The sequence below is a fragment of the Pan troglodytes genome, chromosome 10 (assembly GCF_028858775.2).
Source record: "Pan troglodytes isolate AG18354 chromosome 10, NHGRI_mPanTro3-v2.0_pri, whole genome shotgun sequence".
Classification (NCBI taxonomy): domain Eukaryota; kingdom Metazoa; phylum Chordata; class Mammalia; order Primates; family Hominidae; genus Pan; species Pan troglodytes.
In genome coordinates this window covers 26,854,573-26,874,609 of record NC_072408.2, presented here as the reverse complement: position 1 = coordinate 26,874,609, position 20,037 = coordinate 26,854,573, and the positions used below count along the sequence as shown (strand labels likewise).

General features: G+C 41.0%; 1 long non-coding RNA gene and 1 other non-coding gene across 3 annotated transcripts in view; both read right to left on the bottom strand.

The window, feature by feature from the left end:
- Positions 1-542: 542 nt before the first annotated feature.
- LOC104001487 (uncharacterized) overlaps positions 543-20,037 on the bottom strand; it is a 47,926-nt gene continuing 28,431 nt past the window's right edge. Inside the window, exons 3-5 of one of the 2 annotated variants that reach the window (XR_010147995.1) lie at positions 17,278-17,336; positions 12,229-12,343; positions 543-825 (exon numbers count right to left, since the gene is read on the bottom strand). This is a non-coding gene — a long non-coding RNA (uncharacterized LOC104001487). The remainder of the gene's footprint in view (positions 826-12,228; positions 12,344-17,277; positions 17,337-20,037) is intronic. The other variant, XR_010147996.1, reaches the window with a different exon arrangement.
- LOC112205185 (U1 spliceosomal RNA) lies at positions 13,369-13,533 on the bottom strand. The gene has a single exon (XR_002939029.1). It is a non-coding gene; the product is annotated as a U1 spliceosomal RNA (small nuclear RNA).

Sequence of the window (20,037 nt, the reverse complement as noted above, 5' to 3'; positions counted from 1 at the left end):
GGTGGCTCACGCCTCTAATCCCAGCACTTTGGGAGGCCGAGGTGGGTGGATCATGAGGTCGGGAGTTCAAGATCAGCCTGGCCAAGATGGTGAAACCTGTCTCTACTAAAAATACAAAAAAAAATTAGCCAGGTGTGGTGGTGGGCACCTGTAATCCCAGCTACTCGGGAGACTGAGGCAGAGAATTGCTTAAACCCGGGAGGCAGAGGATACAGTGAGCCGAGATCGCACCACTGCACTCCAGCCTGGGCAAAAGAGCGAAACCCAGTCTCAAAAACAAATAATAATAACAATATTAAAGCAAGTAACTAGTATACTGTGAACTTAGGCATAGGCGAAGACAAGATCTATATGGAAAACAACATATGCTTTACTATTCTTTTTTTCAAAGTTGGTATCAATTCTGTTATTTCCTCTACGTATGAATGTGAATGACTAATGAGTAAGCCACCCTATACATCACTCGTGGCCTGTATATTGAATTAAAGCTGTTTCATGATAAAAGGGCCGTTTCAGTTAGTATTGGTGCTGTATCTTTGTACCTTTTCCATTTATGTGTCCCAGGAAGTGTGAATGCAGTTGCCTGAAACTCACATGCTGCTTCTGATCTCTGAGAGTATCTTGAGGTCATTTTGTGTGACTCCACCAATATTGCAAAAGTCCTAATAACAGGGCTCCAAAATCACATCCACAAGAATGCAGGAAACCAGTGAGTTTACAAGTCAATGACAATAGACAACTTGGAGGAAATCAGTTCATATAAAACATGTCACTCTTCATATTGTTCCAGATTAAAACAATGTGAAAGAGAACAGGATGACTCACCTGTAAATGGTAAAAATAAAAATATATATGGCCAATAAATTAGTAGTCAAAGAAAAATTTAAACAACACTGAAGTACTATATATAATTCACCAGTCTAACATTGCTGATAATTTAATTATTGAGAGCATGAGGGAACAGACTACTCACATAAGCAGCTGGTAGGTAAATAGAGTGATCCAACATTAGATAGAGATGTAGAAATAGAACTAGACATACATATAGATATACATTCTTAAAGATATACAAATATTCATACCATTTCACTCAGCAATCACATTTCTAGGATGAACACAGAATTATTCATAAGGTTGTTTATCTTAGTTACAGACAAAAAACATAAACATCTACTTACACTGAATTGATAAAATGAAAATAAATTTTTGTCTCTCAATATAATGGAATTTCATGAAGCCAAGAAAAGTTATGTTTTATTAACAAAAGAATAGTTTATGGGTTGAGAAAATGCCTTTGATATACTGTTCAGTGAAAAGAAAAGGTAGGTGATAAGTTCAATCAAATCAATATTTGTGAATATGCATATTTAGCAAGTATACGGTAACTAACATAGAAAAAGACACTGAAGAAAATATAATAATAATAGTTTTCTTTGGAATAGAAATTATTGATTTTTTCATCATATGCTTTTCTATATTTTCTAAATTTTCTGTTGTGAATACACATTCTTTTTACCAGAAAAATAGTTTTACTTAAACACAATGCAAGATGAGACATTTGAGAATAAAGTAGAACTTATGTTTTGAGAAGACCAAAGGCTACAGTACTTTGAGGCACCTCAGTTAAACAGGGATTAGTACTTGGGCAATTCATCTGGCTCTTAATTTCCTGGACATGGAGCCAAAAATGGAGTAACAATTTCCATTTTCTATCTACAGAAAACATATTGAGTTACATACATATTTTTTTCCAAGAACTATAGTCAAACAAGAATTCACTATTTGCATCCTTATATAAAAAAGACTTCATGAAATATATTGAGCTATCACTTCAACAGTGGTCTTAAAAATTGGTCAGTTTCAGCTGGGCATGGTGGCTCACACCTGTAATCCTAGCATTGTGGGAGGCCGAGGTGGGAGGATTGCTTGGCCCCAAGGAGTTGGAGACCAGCCTAGGCAACATGGCAAAATCCCGTTTCTACAGAAACATACAAAATTAGCCGGGTGGCATGCACCTGTGGTCCCAGCTATTTGGTGGGAGGATGGGTTGAGCCCAGGAGGTTGAGATTGATCACACCACTGCACTCCAGCCTGGGCAACAGAGCAAGACACTGTCTTAAAAAAAAAAAAAAAAAAGTCAATTTCTTTTGGCATCTTTTAGGCATCAACCCTATAATAAATCATGTTCCCCCACATGAAATTAAGTATAAATACAATTTTGTGTGAGATCACTGTAATATATGGCAATAGATGGGTCCTTGTAACATGTATTCGGGTAACAAGTATTTTTAATAAAATCATAATTATCTAATACTGCTCTATTCTGAAAGAATCATTTTGGTTGTAACAAAGGCTTAGTTAGAAGCAGAATGTTCCCTTTTACTCAAAGGGAATGTTTTAATATCTGAATATCTTAGATTAAAACAAGCACTTCCATTATTTCCCAAAGGAATTACAACGGGTTATCCACGTGTATTTTTGTGTGCTACACATTGGCATTTATAACATGCTTTGATTCACATCAAAACCCATTTGCTTTAAATTTGAAAAAGACCTTATATAAAGCGTCCATCTGCATTCTTATAAATAGCATAAAAATTCCCTAGAAGGATTAAGTTGATCATGTCAACTTTTCCTACCCATACATACAACAACCATTTCATCCATCACACAAAGTCAAAACAAAACCAGGGAATGGGTCTTTCTCTTAACCAGTCTAGATATGCCAAACTTTCCTTTGCCTAAATGCTAGTATACAATGTAGTGAACACTCACTTGGCCTTGCTTCCAATCCATGGACAAGTCATTCTCTCATCTATATTCTCCCACTATGATACCCTTTTAGTATGTTTAGGAAGAACCTTGCTGATACCTATGATACCTGTCTCAGAAAAGTTATGAGCATACCCCAGACATCCCTGTTCACACTGAGGTTAATTTTTTTCAGATAAGGTCTCACTCTGTTGCCCAGGCTGGAGTGTAGTAGCATGATCACCCCTCAGGCTGAGAAAATCCTCCCACCTCAGCCTCCCAAGTAGCTGAGACCAAAGTCATGTGCCACCATGCCCAGCTAACTTTTGAAATTTTTTTTTTGTAGAAATGAGGTCTCGGAGGGGAGAAGCCAACATGGCCAAATAGGAACAGCTCCGGTCTACAGCTCCCAGTGTGAGCGACGCAGAAGACGGGTGATTTCTGCATTTCCATCTGAGGTACCGGGTTCATCTCACTAGGGAGTGCCAGACAGTGGGAGCAGGTCAGTGGGTGCAGCTCACCATGCACGAGCCAAAGCAGGGCGAGGCATTGCCTCACTCAGGAAGTGCAAGGGGTCAGGGAGTTCCCTTTCCTAGTCAAAGAAAGGGGTGACAGACGGCACCTGGAAAATCGGGTCACTCCCACCCTAATACTGCGCTTTTCCAATGGGCTTAAAAAACGGCACACCAGGAGATTACATCCCGCACCTGGCTCGGAGGGTCCTACGCCAACGGAGTCTCACTGATTGCTAGCACAGCAGTCTGAGATCAAACCGCAAGGCCGCAGCGAGGCTGGGGGAGGGGCGCCCGCCATTGCCCAGGCTTGCTTAGGTAAACAAAGCAGCCAGGAAGCTCGAACTGGGTGTAGCCCACCACAGCTCAAGGAGGCCTGCCTGCCTCTGTAGGCTCCATCTCTGGGGGCAGGGCACAGACAAACAAAAATACAGCAGTAACCTCCGCAGACTTAAATGTCCCCGTCTGACAGCTTTGAAGAGAGCAGTGGTTCTCCCAGCATGCAGTTGGAGATCTGAGAACGGGCAGACTGCCTCCTCAAGTGGGTCCCTGACCCCTGACCCCTGACCCCTGAGCAGCCTAACTGGGAGGCACCCCCGAGTAGGGGCAGACTGACACTTCACACGGCCGGGTACTCCTCTGAGACAAAACTTCCAGAGGAATCATCAGACAGCAACATTCGCGGTTCACGAAAAACCGCTGTTCTGCAAACACCGCTGCTGATACCCAGGCAAACAGGGTCTGGAGTGGACCACTAGCAAACTCCAACAGACCTGCAGCTGAGGGTCCTGTCTGTTAGAAGGAAAACTAACAAACAGAAAGGACATCCACACCAAAAACCCATCTGTACATGACCATCATCAAAGACCAAAAGTAGATAAAACTGCAAAGATGGGGAAAAAACAGAGCAGAAAAACTGGAAACTCTGAAAAGCAGAGCACCTCTCCTCCTCCAAAGGAATGCAGTTCCTCAACAACAATGGAACAAAGCTCGATGGAGAATGACTTTGACGAGTTGAGAGAAGAAGGCTTCAGACGATCAAACTACGAGCTACAGGAGGAAATTCAAAACAAAGGCAAAGAAGTTAAAAACTTTGAAAAAAATTTAGACGAATGTATAACTAGAATAACCAATACAGAGAAGTGCTTAAAGGAGCTGATGGAGCTGAAAGCCAAGGCTCAAGAACTACGTGAAGAATGCAGAAGCCGATGCGATCAACTGGAAGAAAGGGTATCAGCGATGGAAGATGAAATGAATGAAATGAAGCGAGAAGGGAAGTTTAGAGAAAAAAGAATAAAGAGAAATGAACAAAGCCTCCAAGAAATATGGGACTATGTGAAAAGACCAAATCTACGTCTGATTGGTGTACATGAAAGTGACGGGGAGAATGGAACCAAGTTGGAAAACACTCTGCAGGATATTATCCAGGAGAACTTCCCCAATCTAGCAAGGCAGGCCAACATTGAGATTCAGGAAATACAGAGAACGCCACAAAGATACTCCTCGAGAAGAGCAACTCCAAGACACATAATTGTCAGATTCACCAAAGTTGAAATGAAGGAAAAAATTTTAAGGGCAGCCAGAGAGAAAGGTCAGGTTATCCACAAAGGGAAGCCCATCAGACTAACAGCGGATCTCTCAGCAGAAACTCTACAAGCCAGAAGAGAGTGGTGGCCAATATTCAACATTCTTAAAGAAAAGAATTTTCAACCCAGAATTTCATATCCAGCCAAACTAAGCTTCATAAGTGAAGGAGAAATAAAATACTTCACAGACAAGCAAATGCTGAGAGATTTTGTCACCACTAGGCCTGCCCTAAAAGAGCTCCTGAAGGAAGCACTAAACATGGAAAGGAATAACCGCTACCAGCCACTGCAAAATAATGCCAAAATGTAAAGACAGTCAAGACTAGGAAGAAACTGCATCAACTAATGAGCAAAATAACCAGCTAACATCATAATGACAGGATCAAATTCACACATAACAATATTAACTTTAAATGTAAATGGACTAAATGCTCCAATTAAAAGACACAGACTGGCAAATTGGATAAAGAGTCAAGACCCATCAGTGTGCTGTATTCAGGAAACCCATCTCATGTGCAGACACACACATAGGCTCAAAATAAAGGGATGGAGGAAGATCTACCAAGCAAATGGAAAACAAAAAAAGGCAGGGGTTGCAATCCTAGTCTCGGATAAAACAGACTTTAAACCAACAAAGATCAAAAGAGACAAAGAAGGCCATTACATAATAGTAAAGGGATCAATTCAACAAGAAGAACTAACTATCCTAAATATATATGCACCCAATACGGGAGCACCCAGATTCATAAAGCAAGTCCTGAGTGACCTGCAAAGAGACTTAGACTCCCACACATTAATAATGGGAGACTTTAACACCCCACTGTCAACATTAGACAGATCAATGAGACAGAAAGTTAACAAGAATACCCAGGAATTGAACTCAGCTCTGCACCAAGCAGACCTAATAGACATCTACAGAACTCTCCACCCCAAATCAACAGAATATACATTTTTTCAGCACCACACCACACCTATTCCAAAACTGACCACATAGTTGGAAGCACTCCTCAGCAAATGTAAAAGAACAGAAATTATAACAAACTATCTCTCAGACCACAGTGCAATCAAACTAGAACTCAGGATTAAGAAACTCACTCAAAACCGCTCAACTACATGCAAACTGAACAACCTGCTCCTGAATGACTACTGGGTACATAATGAAATGAAGGCAGAAATAAAGATGTTCTTTGAAACCAACGAGAACAAAGACACAACATACCAGAATCTCTGGGACACATTCAAAGCAGTGTGTAGAGGGAAATTTATAGCACTAAATGCCCACAAGAGAAAGCAGGAAAGATCCAAAATTGACACCCTAACATCACAATTAAAAGAACTAGAAAAGCAAGAGCAAACACATTCAAAAGCTAGCAGAAGGCAAGAAATAACTAAAATCAGAGCAGAACTGAAGGAAATAGAGACACAAAAAACCCTTCAAAAAATTAATGAATCCAGGAGCTGGTTTTTTGAAAAGATCAACAAAATTGATAGACCACTAGCAAGACTAATAAAGAAAAAAGAAAGAAGAATCAAACAGACACAATAAAAAATGATAAAGGGGATATCACCACCAATCCCACAGAAATACAAACTACCATCAGAGATTACTACAAACACCTCTACGCAAATAAACTAGAAAATCTAGAAGAAATGGATACACTCCTCGACACATACACTCTCCCAAGACTAAACCAGGAAGAAGTTGAATCTCTGAATAGACCAATAACAGGAGCTGAAATTGTGGCAATAATCAATAGCTTACCAACCAAAAAGAGTCCAGGACCAGATGAATTCACAGCCGAATTCTACCAGAGGTACAAGGAGGAACTGGTACCATTCCTTCTGAAACTATTCCAATCAATAGAAAAAGAGGGAATCCTCCTTAACTCATTTTATGAGGCCAGCATCATCCTGATACCAAAGCCGGGCAGAGACACAACCAAAAAAGAGAACTTTAGACCAATATCCTCTATGAACATTGATGCAAAAATCCTCAATAAAATACTGGCAAACCGAATCCAGCAGCACATCAAAAAGCTTATCCAACATGATCAATTGGGCTTCATCCCTGGGATGCAAGGCTGGTTCAATATATGCACATCAATAAATGTAATCCAGCCTATAAACAGAACCAAAGGCAAAAACCACATGATTATCTCAATAGATGCAGAAAAGGCCTTTGACAAAATTCAACAACACTTCATGCTAAAAACTCTCAATAAATTAGGTATTGATGGGATGTATCTCAAAATAATAAGAGCTCTCTATGACAAACCCACAGCCAATATCATACTGAATGGGCAAAAACTGGAAGCATTCCCTTTGAAAACGGGCACAAGACAGGGATGCCCTCTCTCACCACTCCTATTCAACACAGTGTTGGAAGTTCTGGCCAGGGCAATTAGGCAGGAGAAGGAAATAAAGGGTATTCAATTAGGAAAAGAGGAAGTCAAATTGTCCCTGTTTGCAGACGACATGATTGTATATCTAGAAAACCCCATTGTCTCAGCCCAAAATCTCCTTAAGCTGATAAGCAACTTCAGCAAAGTCTCAGGATACAAAATCAATGTACAAAAATCACAAGCATTCTTACACACCAATAACAGACAAACAGAGAGCCAAATCATGAGTGAACTCCCATTCACAATGGCTTCAAAGAGAATAAAATACCTAGGAATCCAACTCACAAGGGACGTGAAGGACCTCTTCAAGGAGAACTACAAACCACTGCTCAAGGAAATAAAAGAGGATACAAACAAATGGAAGAACATTCCATGCTCATGGGTAGGAAGAATCAATATCATGAAAATGGCCATACTGCCCAAGGTAATTTATAGATTCAATGCCATCCCCATCAAGCTATCAATGACTTTCTTCATAGAATTGGAAAAAACTACTTTAAAGTTCATATGGAACCAAAAAAGAGGCTGCATCGCCAAGTCAATCCTAAGCCAAAAGAACAAAGCTGGAGGCATCACACTACCTGACTTCAAACTATACTACAAGGCTACAGTAACCAAAACAGCATGGTACTGGTACCAAAACAGATATATAGACCAATGGAACAGAACAGAACCCTCAGAAATAACGCCGCATATCTAAAACTATCTGATCTTTGACGAACCTGAGAAAAACAAGCAATGGGGAAAGGATTCCCTATTTAATAAATGGTGCTGGGAAAACTGGCTAGCCATATGTAGAAAGCTGAAACTGGATCCCTTCCTTACACCTTATACAAAAATCAATTCAAGATGGATTAAAGACTTAAACGTTAGACCTAAAACCATAAAAACCCTAGAAGAAAACCTAGGCATTACCATTCAGGACATAGGCATGGGCAAGGACTTCATGTCCAGAACACCAAAAGCAATGGCGACAAAAGCCAAAATTGACAAATGGGATCTAATTAAACTAAAGAGCTTCTGCACAGCAAAAGAAACTACCATCAGAGTGAACAGGCAACCTACAAAATGGAAGAAAATTTTCGCAACCTACTCATCTGACAAAGGGTTAATATCCAGAATCCACAATGAACTCAAACAAATTTACAAGAAAAAAACAAACAACCCCATCAAAAACTGGGCAAAGGACATGAACAGACACTTCTCAAAAGAAGACATTTATGCAGCCAAAAAACATGAAAAAATGCTCACCATCACTGGCCATCAGAGACATGCAAATCAAAACCACAATGAGATACCATCTCACACCAGTTAGAATGGCAATCATTAAAAAGTCAGGAAACAACAGGTGCTGGAGAGGATGTGGACAAATAGGAACACTTTTACACTGTTGGTGGGACTGTAAACTAGTTCAACCATTGTGGAAGTCAGTGTGGCGATTCCTCAGGGATCTAGAACTAGAAATACCATTTGACCCAGCCATCCCATTACTGGGTATATACCCAAAGGACTATAAATCATGCTGCTATAAAGACACATGCACATGTATGTTTATTGCGACAGTATTCACAATAGCAAAGACTTGGAACCAACCCAAATGTCCAACAATGATAGACTGGATTAAGAAAATGTGGCACATATACACCATGGAATACTATGCAGCCATAAAAAAGGATGAGTTCATGTCCTTTGTAGGGACATGGATGAAATTGGAAATCATCATTCTCAGTAAACTATCGCAAGAACAAAAAACCAAACACCACATATTCTCACTCATAGGTGGGAATTGAACAATGAGAACACATGGAGACAGGAAGGGGAACATCACACTCTGGGGACTGTTGTGGGGTGGGGGGAAGGGGGGAGGGATAGCATTGGGAGATATACGTAATGCTAGATGACGAGTTAGTGGGTGCAGTGCACCAGCATGGCACATATATACATATGTAACTAACCTGCACATTGTGCACATGTACCCTAAAACTTAAAGTATAATAATAATAACAAAAAAGAGGAAAAAAAAAAAAAAGAAACGAGGTCTCACTATGTTGCCCAGGCTGGTCTTGAACTCCTGGGCTCAAGCAATCTGCCCACCCAGGCCTCCCAAAGTGCTGGGATTACAGGCATGAGCCACCACACCTGACGGATACTCTTATTTTATTCAGCAAATGTTTCAATCTCTTGCCATGTGCCAGCACTAAACCCTATATAAAACAGACTAGAAATATGAGGCAATATGTAGAATAAAGTGTTATAATTGCTACAATAGCATTAAGTACATGGTTCAACTAAAAGCAAAGGAGAAAACTGTCAAATTTATGACATACAGGTAGCAAGTTTACTATTGTAAAATATGTATTCATATTTATCCTTCAATGACTTTGAAAGTGTTTTTCATTTTAATATATTATGATTGAAGGATCAAGCGAATAGTCCAACCATTTTTCCAGTCTTGATTCTCCTTTTACTCTCAGTATGTCCTGATGTAACATAAAATACAGAACAGACATTCTTATTATGGTGTTTTATTATGTTTAACTTACATGAAATAGCATTAATTAAATTACTGGCATACAAAGCTATCATCATACCCTCCCTTTATGCCACATAACTATCACTTTGGGGGGTCTTGGGAATATTTGTCATGTTTGTGCAATCCAGCATCTTTTAAACACTCTTCTTATGTTGCAACATTTTTGCACATTCTCATTCCTGTCCCTTCATTGAAGAAACCAGAACCCCAGTCTTATTTGCAGCTGTATGAAAGTATGTAATGCACCCACACCCAGGACTTCAGTCTGGAAGTTAGTGACATTACAAAGCACATCTACTCTCTTTCACAGCAACAGAAGTATCTTGGTTTTCAAGATCAGCAGCCCCAGAATTTTGCACTCCAGGCCTCAGTACTATCAGTGGAATGTGCAGTGTCTAGCACAAAATGCAATGTCTGTGCTAGGTGGCAGCAGCATTGGTGTCTTTGCTGGAGTAGCCACCAAGGTCTGGTTTGGGCACCATTTCTGGCTTTGCAGTGGCTGAGCCAGATACCCTAAATCTATTGGCAATTCTTTAATGCCAAAGATGTGTATATTTTTAAATTTGATTTATTTTCTTTTTTATAATATTTTTTAAACTTTCTTTTTAGGTTCAGGGGTGCATGTTCAGGATTGTTATGTAAGTAAATTCATGTTACAAGGGTTTTGTTGTACAGATTATTTCATCACCCAGGTAATAAGCCTAGTACCCAAGAGTTATTTTTTCTGCTCCTCTCCCTCCTCTCACCCTCCCCAGTCAAGTAGGCCCCAGTATCTGCTGTTCTCTTCTCTGTGTTCATGTGTTCTCATCATTTAGCTCCCACTTATAAATGAGAACATATGATATTTGGTTTTCTGTTCCTGAATTAGTTTGCTAAGGATAATAGCGTCCAGCTCCATCCAGCTTCCCACAAAAGACATGAATTTGTTCTGTTTTATGGCTGCATAGTATTCCATGGTGTATATGTACCAGATTTTCTGTATCCAATCTGTCACCAATGGGCATTTAAGTTGATTCCATGTCTTTGCTATTGTGAACAGTGCTAAAATGAACATTCACATGCATGTATCTTTGTGATAGAAGGATTTATATTCCTTTGAGTATATACCCAGTAATGGTGATGGCAGTGGTGGGCTGTCTGGAGTGGCAGCTGCCATCACAACAGCTGCAGCAGGGAAGCATGGTCAGGGCTGCGTGCTCCACGTAGCCATCGGGAGCCAGAGAAAAGAGGGAGCCTGGCCCCTTCTGAGTTGGGGCGGGTGCTCCCCAGGTACACTGCAGCCACCCAAGCTGCAGCTGTGGACCCTGACATCCCTGTGCTCTCAGGGCCCAGGAGCAGGTGGGAGGCCTACCCTTCTGGACTCAGCTGCAATCACCCAAGTCATGGCTGCAGATCCAGGCCTCCCACTCCGCAGAGCAGGCAGAAGCCCTGCCCTCCCAGGTGCATCTGCAGCTACCTAAGCTGTGGCTGTAGACCTGGGCCTCCCTGTGCTCTTGGCGGGGACAGAAGCAGGCAGGAGCCTCACACTTCCAAGTGCAGCTGCAGCTACCCAAGTTGTGGCTGCAAACCCAGGCCTCCCACACCATGAGGCAGACAGGAGCCCTGCACCACCCCCCCCCAGGCATGGCTGCAGCCACCCAAACAGCAGCTGTGAACCCAGGCCTCCCTGTGCTTTTGGGGCCCAGGAAGACCCACCCTGCCCTCACAGGCTCAGAAGTGCCTTCTCCCACTACCTGGCTTCTCCCTGCTGTTGGCACCCACTCTGATCTTGGAGCGAAGTCAGGGCTGAGCCCAGGCACTGTCACAGCCCAGCAAGATGTGCACATGCTCAGGGCAGTTCTGACTCACCAGCTCCCTGCTGTCTTGTCCCTCTCCAGACTTTGGGCACTGACAAGCATAGGAGGGAAGCCGAGGTGGGGGCTGAGGGCAGCTCAGCACTGGCCTGTAGGCGTCCCTTGGCTCGAAGATCCTGAAAAGCAGTGGGAGGCAGACAGGCTCCTGGGCAGAAGGAGGTGGGTTCCCAGTGAGGCTCCACCTTCAGGCCATGGGTGGGCCTGAAGACCCAGTCTTGCAGACCAGAGTAGAAACTTGTGGTGCCTTTTCCAGGTCTGCCCATGCCCACCCATGGACCAATCAGTACTCACTTCTTCCCCTTTGAGGCCCATAAAAGCCCTGGGCTCAGCCAGAGGTGAGCAGATGTTGGGACAACCAGCTGCAGAGAGGAGCTACCCACTCCAGGGCCTCCTCTCTGCTGAGAGCTGCAGATATCAGGACAACCTGCCTGCAGAAAGGAGCAACCCACTCCAGGGCCTCCTCTCTGTTGAGAGCTTCAGAGACAATGGGACAACCTGCCTGCTGAGATGAGCTTCCCACTACAAGGTCTACCCTCTGCTAGGAGCTAAACACTCACTGGGCCACCCTGGCTGTGGAAAGGAGCTACTCACTGCTGCTCTCCTCTGAGCTGTTCTATTGCTCAACAAAGCTCCTCTTCATCTTGTTCACCCTCCACTTATCTGTGTACCTCATTCTTCCTGGTCACAGGACAAGAACTCAGGACCTCTGAAATAGCAGAAATAAAAGAGCTGTAACACAAACAAAGCTGAAATATGCCCCTTGCTTACCATGTCATGGGTGAAGAGAAGGACAGAAGAGCTGCGGCCCTTCAGGGAGCCTAGACCTGGGAGCTCCCTGAGCCAGGGCTGTGACTCCCTCTTTGGGGCCCTGTGGTTCCTGGCATCTCCAAGCTTCTGGGTGCCACCATGTTTCCAGTGCCAGCGGTGGAAGTTGCTTGCAGTGCCCCTGGTCCAGTCACAGCCTCGCAGAGAGCTGGAGCTGCCCATGCCAGCACCTGGAGTTGCCCACCCCACTGCAGTAGCTGCTGTCTGACTGCACAGTGCCCAAAACCCATGCTCACTCACAAACCCCTCACTGCTCCATGCCTGGCTTACCCTTGGCAGGGATGGGATCCAGGCCAGCAGCATGAGCCAAGCACAGCTTGCCAGGCTGAGTGGGCAGAACAAGCCCAGTGGGCTCAAGCAAAACTCAGGCAAAGGCACAACCAGCCACAGAGGTTTCTGGCCAGAAAAGCAGCACCCTAAAGATCCCATGACAATGGGATTGCTGGGTCAAATGATAGTTCCATTTTTAGCTCTTTGAGGAATCACCATACTGCTTTCCACAATGGCTGAACTAATTTACACTCCCACCAACAGTGTATAAGTGTTCCTTTTTCTCCACATCCATATTTTTTTATTTTTTATTAATAGCCATTCTGACTGGCATGAAATCTCATGGTGGTTTTGATTTGCATTTCTCTAATGATCAGTGATGTGGAGCTTTTTCTCATATGGTCATTGGCCACATGTATGTCTTCTTTTGAAAAGTGTCTGTTCATGTCCTTTGCCCACTTTTTAATGGGGTTGTTTTTCTCTTGTAAATTTAAGTTTCTTACAGATGCTGGATATTAGACCTTTGTTCAAAGCATAGTTTGCAAATATTTTCTCCCATTCTGTAGGTTGTCTGTTCACTCTGTTGATAGTTTCTTTCATTTTAATTTAATTATAAAAAATTATTTAACAATATACACAGGGAAAGTGCAAACACAGTCCCCCCACTACCACAAATTACGCAGTCAAGTTTCTTGCATTTGGGAAAATCACAGGGGCCAGTATACCCAGAGTGCAATAGGTGAGACTTACTCTGGGAAAACCACCTTTGTGATCACAGTATCTCCCGTGCTAGGTAAGTAAGGTAGTTTCCTTTGCTGTAACAGAAGCTCTTAAGTTGGATTAGATCCCATTTTTCAATTTTCGCTTTTCTTACAATTGCTTTTGGCATTTTTGTTATGAAATCTTTGCCCGTTCCTATGTCCAGGATGGTATTGCCTAGGTTGTCTCCCAGGGTTTTTACAGTTTTAGGTTTTACATTTAAGTCTTTAACCCTCTTGAGTTGATTTTGTATACAGTGTAAGAAAGGGGTCCAGCTTCAATCTTCTGCATATGGCTAGCCAGTTTTCCCAGCACCATTTTTTGACTGGGAAGTCTTTTCCCCAATGCTTGTTTTTGTCAGCTTTGTTGAAAATCAAATGGTCGTAGGTGTGTGGCCTTATTTCTGGGCTCTCTATTCTGTTCCACTGGTCTATGTGCCTGTTTTTGTACCAGTAGCATGCTATTTCGGTTGCTGCATAGCTGAGCTAAGGTGGATTTATTGTTGGAAGCACTGACACACTTCCAATGGCTACAGACTATGGAAGGTGACTCCCCCTCAAGGATATCTGACTCCAAACCCTCCTAATGATCACAGAGCAATACCCTTGGAGTACTCCACTTTCTACCCTTCAGGAATACAGATAATGCATGAGTAGTTCCTAGTTCTCTTAGCAGTTTGCCTTCCTACTTCTCCAACTGTGAAACACTTAGCTCCATAAGCACTGAGTCAGCTTTGGAAAAAGAGACTACCTTTCTTTGCTTCTGGATATGTACACCCTTTCATTTCCCTCCCTTTAAATCTAAGCATACCATACTATTAATTATCTAAAGTACTGTTTCTCTCTACTATTTTTCCTCTACCCTCTAAACCAGTTCTCTCTGCAGTATAAGGCATTTTTCAGTTCAACAGTCTCTGTTTTGATAGCCATGGTCTAAAATATTCTCAGAGTTTTAAAAGTCTTAGATATTTAAACTTTCTCTTTTATTACTTAATAGACCTGATAATTTCATTTAGAGAGGAATTCCCACAGGGAAATTTTATTACATTTCCCCTAATAGATTTATCCTGTTGAAGCGTTTGTTCAGGTGTTCTACCCATTATTATAATAGATTCTAAAAGTCTATTTGATATCTATTTGGTTTTCTGTGGAATACTAGCTTTAATGGTTTACTTTTTGCATGGTATATAAAATTTTTTTAACACTTTAACATTTTCATTTGCAAACAGAAGTCTCCACAGGTTGTCACTTTTCTATTTTTATTTATTTATTTTTTTCTTTTTTTGAGATGGAGTCTCACTCTGCTGCCCAGGCTGGAGTGCAGTGGCATGATCTCTGCTCAACTGCAACCTGCGTTCTCTGGGTTCAAACAATTCTCATGTCTTGGCCTCCTGAGTAGCTGGGATTACAGGCATGCACCACCACACCTGGCTATTTTTTGTATTTTTAATAGAAATAGGGTTTCATCATGTTGGCCAGGCTGGTTTCAAACTCCTGACCTCAAGTGATCCACCTGCCTCAACCTCCCAAAGTGCTAGGATTACACGTGTGAGCACCACACCTGGCCAGTTGTCACTTTTTATAAGCATATGTATGCATGTGCAGAAGCATACATATATACTCATTTTTGCTCTGAACTCTTGGAATTTATAATTCATCAAGACAAGACTAAAATTTGCCTTTCACACAACACATGAAAGGAGACATCATTGATCTGAGTGTAGTATAAAGAAAATGGAGGCAGGGGTTATATTAATTAAGAAAACAAATTATTCTCAAGTCCTTGAACAGCCTTCATTCATATAAAAAATACTACGTCAGCTCAGGCCAGTGGCATCTCATACCACATGGAGACTACGTGTGGGATTGTAAGAACTCATGTTGATACTCTGTATTAGGTATTATAATCTACCCACCACTTCATGGATATTTGGTCCAAAATTCTTGTGGACTGACAAACCTAATTACTTCTGCTTTTTTGTTTGATGTTGCTATACATTCAAATTGAGAGAGTACAATCTAGGAAAAAAATCAAGTGACACAGAAATTAAGCAGAATAGTAATGAAAGGATACACTCCTTCATTGGCCATAGGCACTCCCTTTCTTAAATGAAAGCTAAAAGTTGGATTTTAGAATGGAGGTAGAGATGATAAGTATTAAGAAGCATTAATCAAAGGGCACACAGACGATCTTGGCACTAACTCTTTATGTTTCTGGTGTGAATCATAGGACAGTGTGATTTCCACTGTACACGGTGGAAAGGTAGGTGGGAAGGAATATTTTTCATCATCTACAAAAGTCAAAACTGATATTTGACCTCAGAACTATAAATGAGTAATAGAATTATGACATACCAAGGATTTTTCTAAGAAATTTACAAGTATGTCATTTAATCCTACAACAACACTAAAATATATCTTTATAATCCCATTTTGAAATGAGATATATAGAGGGTAAGTAACTTCCCCAAGGTCACACAGTAACACAGAATTTGGGACTCAAACTTAGAGAGCCTAAGCCCAGAGACTGCTTTATTTGATTTATGGTATTATCTCCCTACTTTTCCTCCTAGGTCCTTAAAATTGTTTGACATTATATATCATAGACTTCTAAGTGTATAATTGAAGGAGAGGGGAAGAAGAAGAGGGAAGAAGGGGAATGCTTAGAAAAATATCTAGCATAAAGAAATTTTCCTCTTCTGGGCTTGAGTGATGCTATTACCCCAAGTACAAAATTGTGAACCAATTGTACTCAAATATTGGTAAATACAGATCCTGGCAAAATCTGCTTCCAGCTGTTCAAGCTAATTGCTTTTTATTTTTTGGACTGGCTTTTTCAGACATAAGTGATATTTTTAGCTGTGTTTTTCATTTGCATCATCAACTTAGATTGAAAAAGAGGCTATTGCTTTAATAGTCAGCCAAATCTCAATAATTCACCGCGTGCTTCAACATAAAGTGTATTTCACCTGCAGTATATACAACTGAGAATTTCTAAATTGTGCTCACAAGGCTCATAAACTTCCCTGTGCCCAAATCAAAAACATACACATGCACTTGACCCTTGGTAACCTCATGTTCTGCATGCGTGTTCTCTGCAGTTAATTTCCTGATGACTAGAGTCCATAAAGCGCAACTGTGAAGAAAGCACCTTGGTAAAACAGACTTCCTAAAGTAATGAAAACAGATCACTTCTAGGAGTGGAGTCCCATAGCATCATTAATTCCACAAGCAGGTATTGAGTGCCTACTTTGTAATACAGGTCATGGAAATACTGCACGAATAAACCCAGAGCCTGTCATCAAGGGGCTCAGTCTAGTTTATAAACTAAACAAGAGAGTCAAATGTCATGATATGGTGATAAACATTATAATCAAGAAAGCAAAAGACATTGTGAGTCCAAAGGAGGTATTCAGATGAGAGACACAGGGAGTATATGAATCATATCTTGGGGTTAGATAGGAAAAGGCTTTCAAAATAAAGGGCACTTAAACCAGATTTCAAAGAGTAAGAAGAATTTAGCTAGAGTGAAGGGAACTCGAAGCTCAGAGAACATAATCAACAATAAATAGCCCTTAGAAAACTATGTCAAAACAGTAAACTACAGGTAGATTGGCGTATGAAATGATAATGTGCTTATGGAGGTGTAGGGAATGATAGAAGTGGAAAGACACACCAAAGCACAAAATATTTTAATCATACCAGAATTAGTCCCTTCTCACATTGCTGATAAAAATATACCCAAGACTGGGTAATTTATAAAGAAAAAGAGGTTGAATGGACTCACAGTTTCACATGGCTGAGGAGGCCTCACAATCATGGCAGAAGGTGAAAGGCATGTCTGACCTGGCAGCAGAAAAAAGAGAAGAAAAGAACAAAGTGAAAGGGATTTGCCCTTATAAAACCATCAGATGTCATCGGACTTATTCACTACCACGAGAACAGTATGAGGGAAACCACCCCCGTCATTCAATTATTTCCCACCAGCTCCCTCCCACAACACATGAGAATTATGGGAGCTACAATTCAAGATGAGATTTGGGTGGGGACACAGCCAAAACATGTCAATACCCAAAGCCATTTGCCCTAATAAATAGAGGTTGTGAATTGTTCACTGATATTCTCTGATGGTTGCATATCCCTTCAGTTAAATAAGTATATACCAAAGAGCATAAGTAGAAAACCATGGCACAAGTTTTGATTAAACATGGTAGACTGAACAAACAGAAAATTGAATAAATGAAACCCTAATATTATAAATGGACCAAAAGAGATTAATAAAAACATAGTGATCCACAGGACAATAAGAACACAATGGATATAACAGCAAATGAGAAATGTTTACAAAGTTTTAGAAGATAGAAGCAAATGGAGGGATGGTAACTAATTTAATTGGTCTGAGAGAGCTGAGTGCATTCAGAGGAAGAATGAATCTGACCCAAGATATTGCACTTCAGAATCCGAGAAAAGCATAGGGAGTAGAGGCAGAGTGTCTAGGAAAATGGTTATGAGGGCTGGGACAAGTACTACTCCTATCCTTGGAGAAAAATGGGAAGTCTGCCATGGAGAATGTGAACCATAAAGGCTCTGAAAAGGCATGCATGCCACCACTCCCAACTCTGTGCTCACTGAAGGAGCTATTAAAGCGTTCTCTATTGCTAAGCCCTTATGTGACTGCGGAAGCTTTCTCAATATTGCTCTCCAAGCATCTGCTACCAACCAACCAGAGTTGGCACTTGAGATAAAAATGCATTTGACTTCCCTGACGTAAACAAGAAAAGACAATCAAGGACTGGATCCTGAGAAACAGGTTCTCAAACATCTCACAAACCATCAGCTCTGTGTGTGTATGTGTGAGTGAACATAGACATGAACCCGGGATGAAAGTATTGTAAATTTATTTTAATCCAACCATAAAGTATGTCCACATCCATAGTCTTTGCTAACTTTCCTTCTCATCTGGACATCTACAGGAGCCTCACAACTGCTTTGCCACCCACACTCAGGACTCTCTATCATCCATCCTCCATGCTGCATCCAGAGTAATGTTTCCAAAGCAGAGACATGGTTGTATCACCCCTCATCCACCCTCAACCTTGCTATTAAAATCATTTCATTGTTCTTAAAATAGACAACAAGATTTTTCACCTGGTCTACAAGACTCAGGGTTTATCCCCCAATTCTTCAGCCTGTTTTTGTACCATACACCCCATTGTGTACTCCTACCCTCCACCATGAACTTTTGAAGACGCTACATGCCATACTTAAGGCTCTTGTTCTTACTCTTTATCTGTGTAATTCCTATTCATCCTTTAGATCTCAGCTTTAACAATGTATACATGAAAAGCCTTCCATGAATGCCAGAGGCCGTTGTAGCACCATGTCCCTTCCCTGCACAGCACTTCCCAATGTTGTCATTTTACATGTGGCTGAGTGACCCATTGCTTCAATGACTGTCTCTACTGCCAGTCATTAAGCTCCATGAGTTCAGAAAAAAAATTTAAAGTTAGTTTTTGTTTTCCCAATACCTAGCATCATGCATGGCACTATAGGAGATATTCACTGTCCATTTATTTAATTTGGTTGGCTTTGGTGATCTGGATTTTGATAATATATTCTCAGTCCTAGAAAATATGTCTATGGAAAGTATTTACTAAGAGTTTATTTTCATTATGAAATGAATTAATATGGTTAAATAGACAAGAAATAACACTTGGCAAATAGTATGACATATATTTCAATAGCCACTTTAATTTCATCAGAATTATTCCATCATTTCCCAGGAAATTTGCAAAGCATTATTGAATAAATAGTCACATCACTTCCTGAAATTACATCCAGCTGGAAATCCTGCTGACTCCAAAAATAAGAAAATGTGAACTCTTTTCTCCCCTTGAGTTGGATTTGCAGGCTGCTTTTCAAAAATATTATAATCCTTATTGCCCTCAGTATTGTTTCAACAGTCATTAAGAATCACATTCTCACTTAGCTAGCTATGTGAAACCCTCCTATTTTCCACCTCTCAGTAGCCCTTCTCTATACTATAATAGGTTTTAAATTAGGACCACAAAACTATTCTGGCAGCTTAAAGGAAGCAAAAACATCCATAAAACACTATTTGCTTCATTTCTTCCCTTAATTCCTCTTTAGGTGAAAGATGAGCACTATGGAGAAGTAGCTACTTTTATGAAAATACATTATTGTATTTAGGTAATGAATAACGTACAGTACTGGTCTACTAACACATTGTTGACCCAGCCTAACACAAAAACTATAATGGTATCCCATGAAATGAAAGCACCACATAAACTGTGCAGTCTTTTAAGAGCCAAATCCAAAGAGAAACGAAGCTTAACTGCAGTGCTGTTTTCTTAGTAGCTACAAATGGTAACTCTCAGATATGAGTAGTGCTTCAGGCAAAACTGTGACACACACACATACACACACACACACACACACATGCAGACACACTTCCCATATATCACCCAAAGCTCCTTAGCACTTTGTCTTTGCCTTCACATACATCTCCACCCCCACTGCCCTAGGC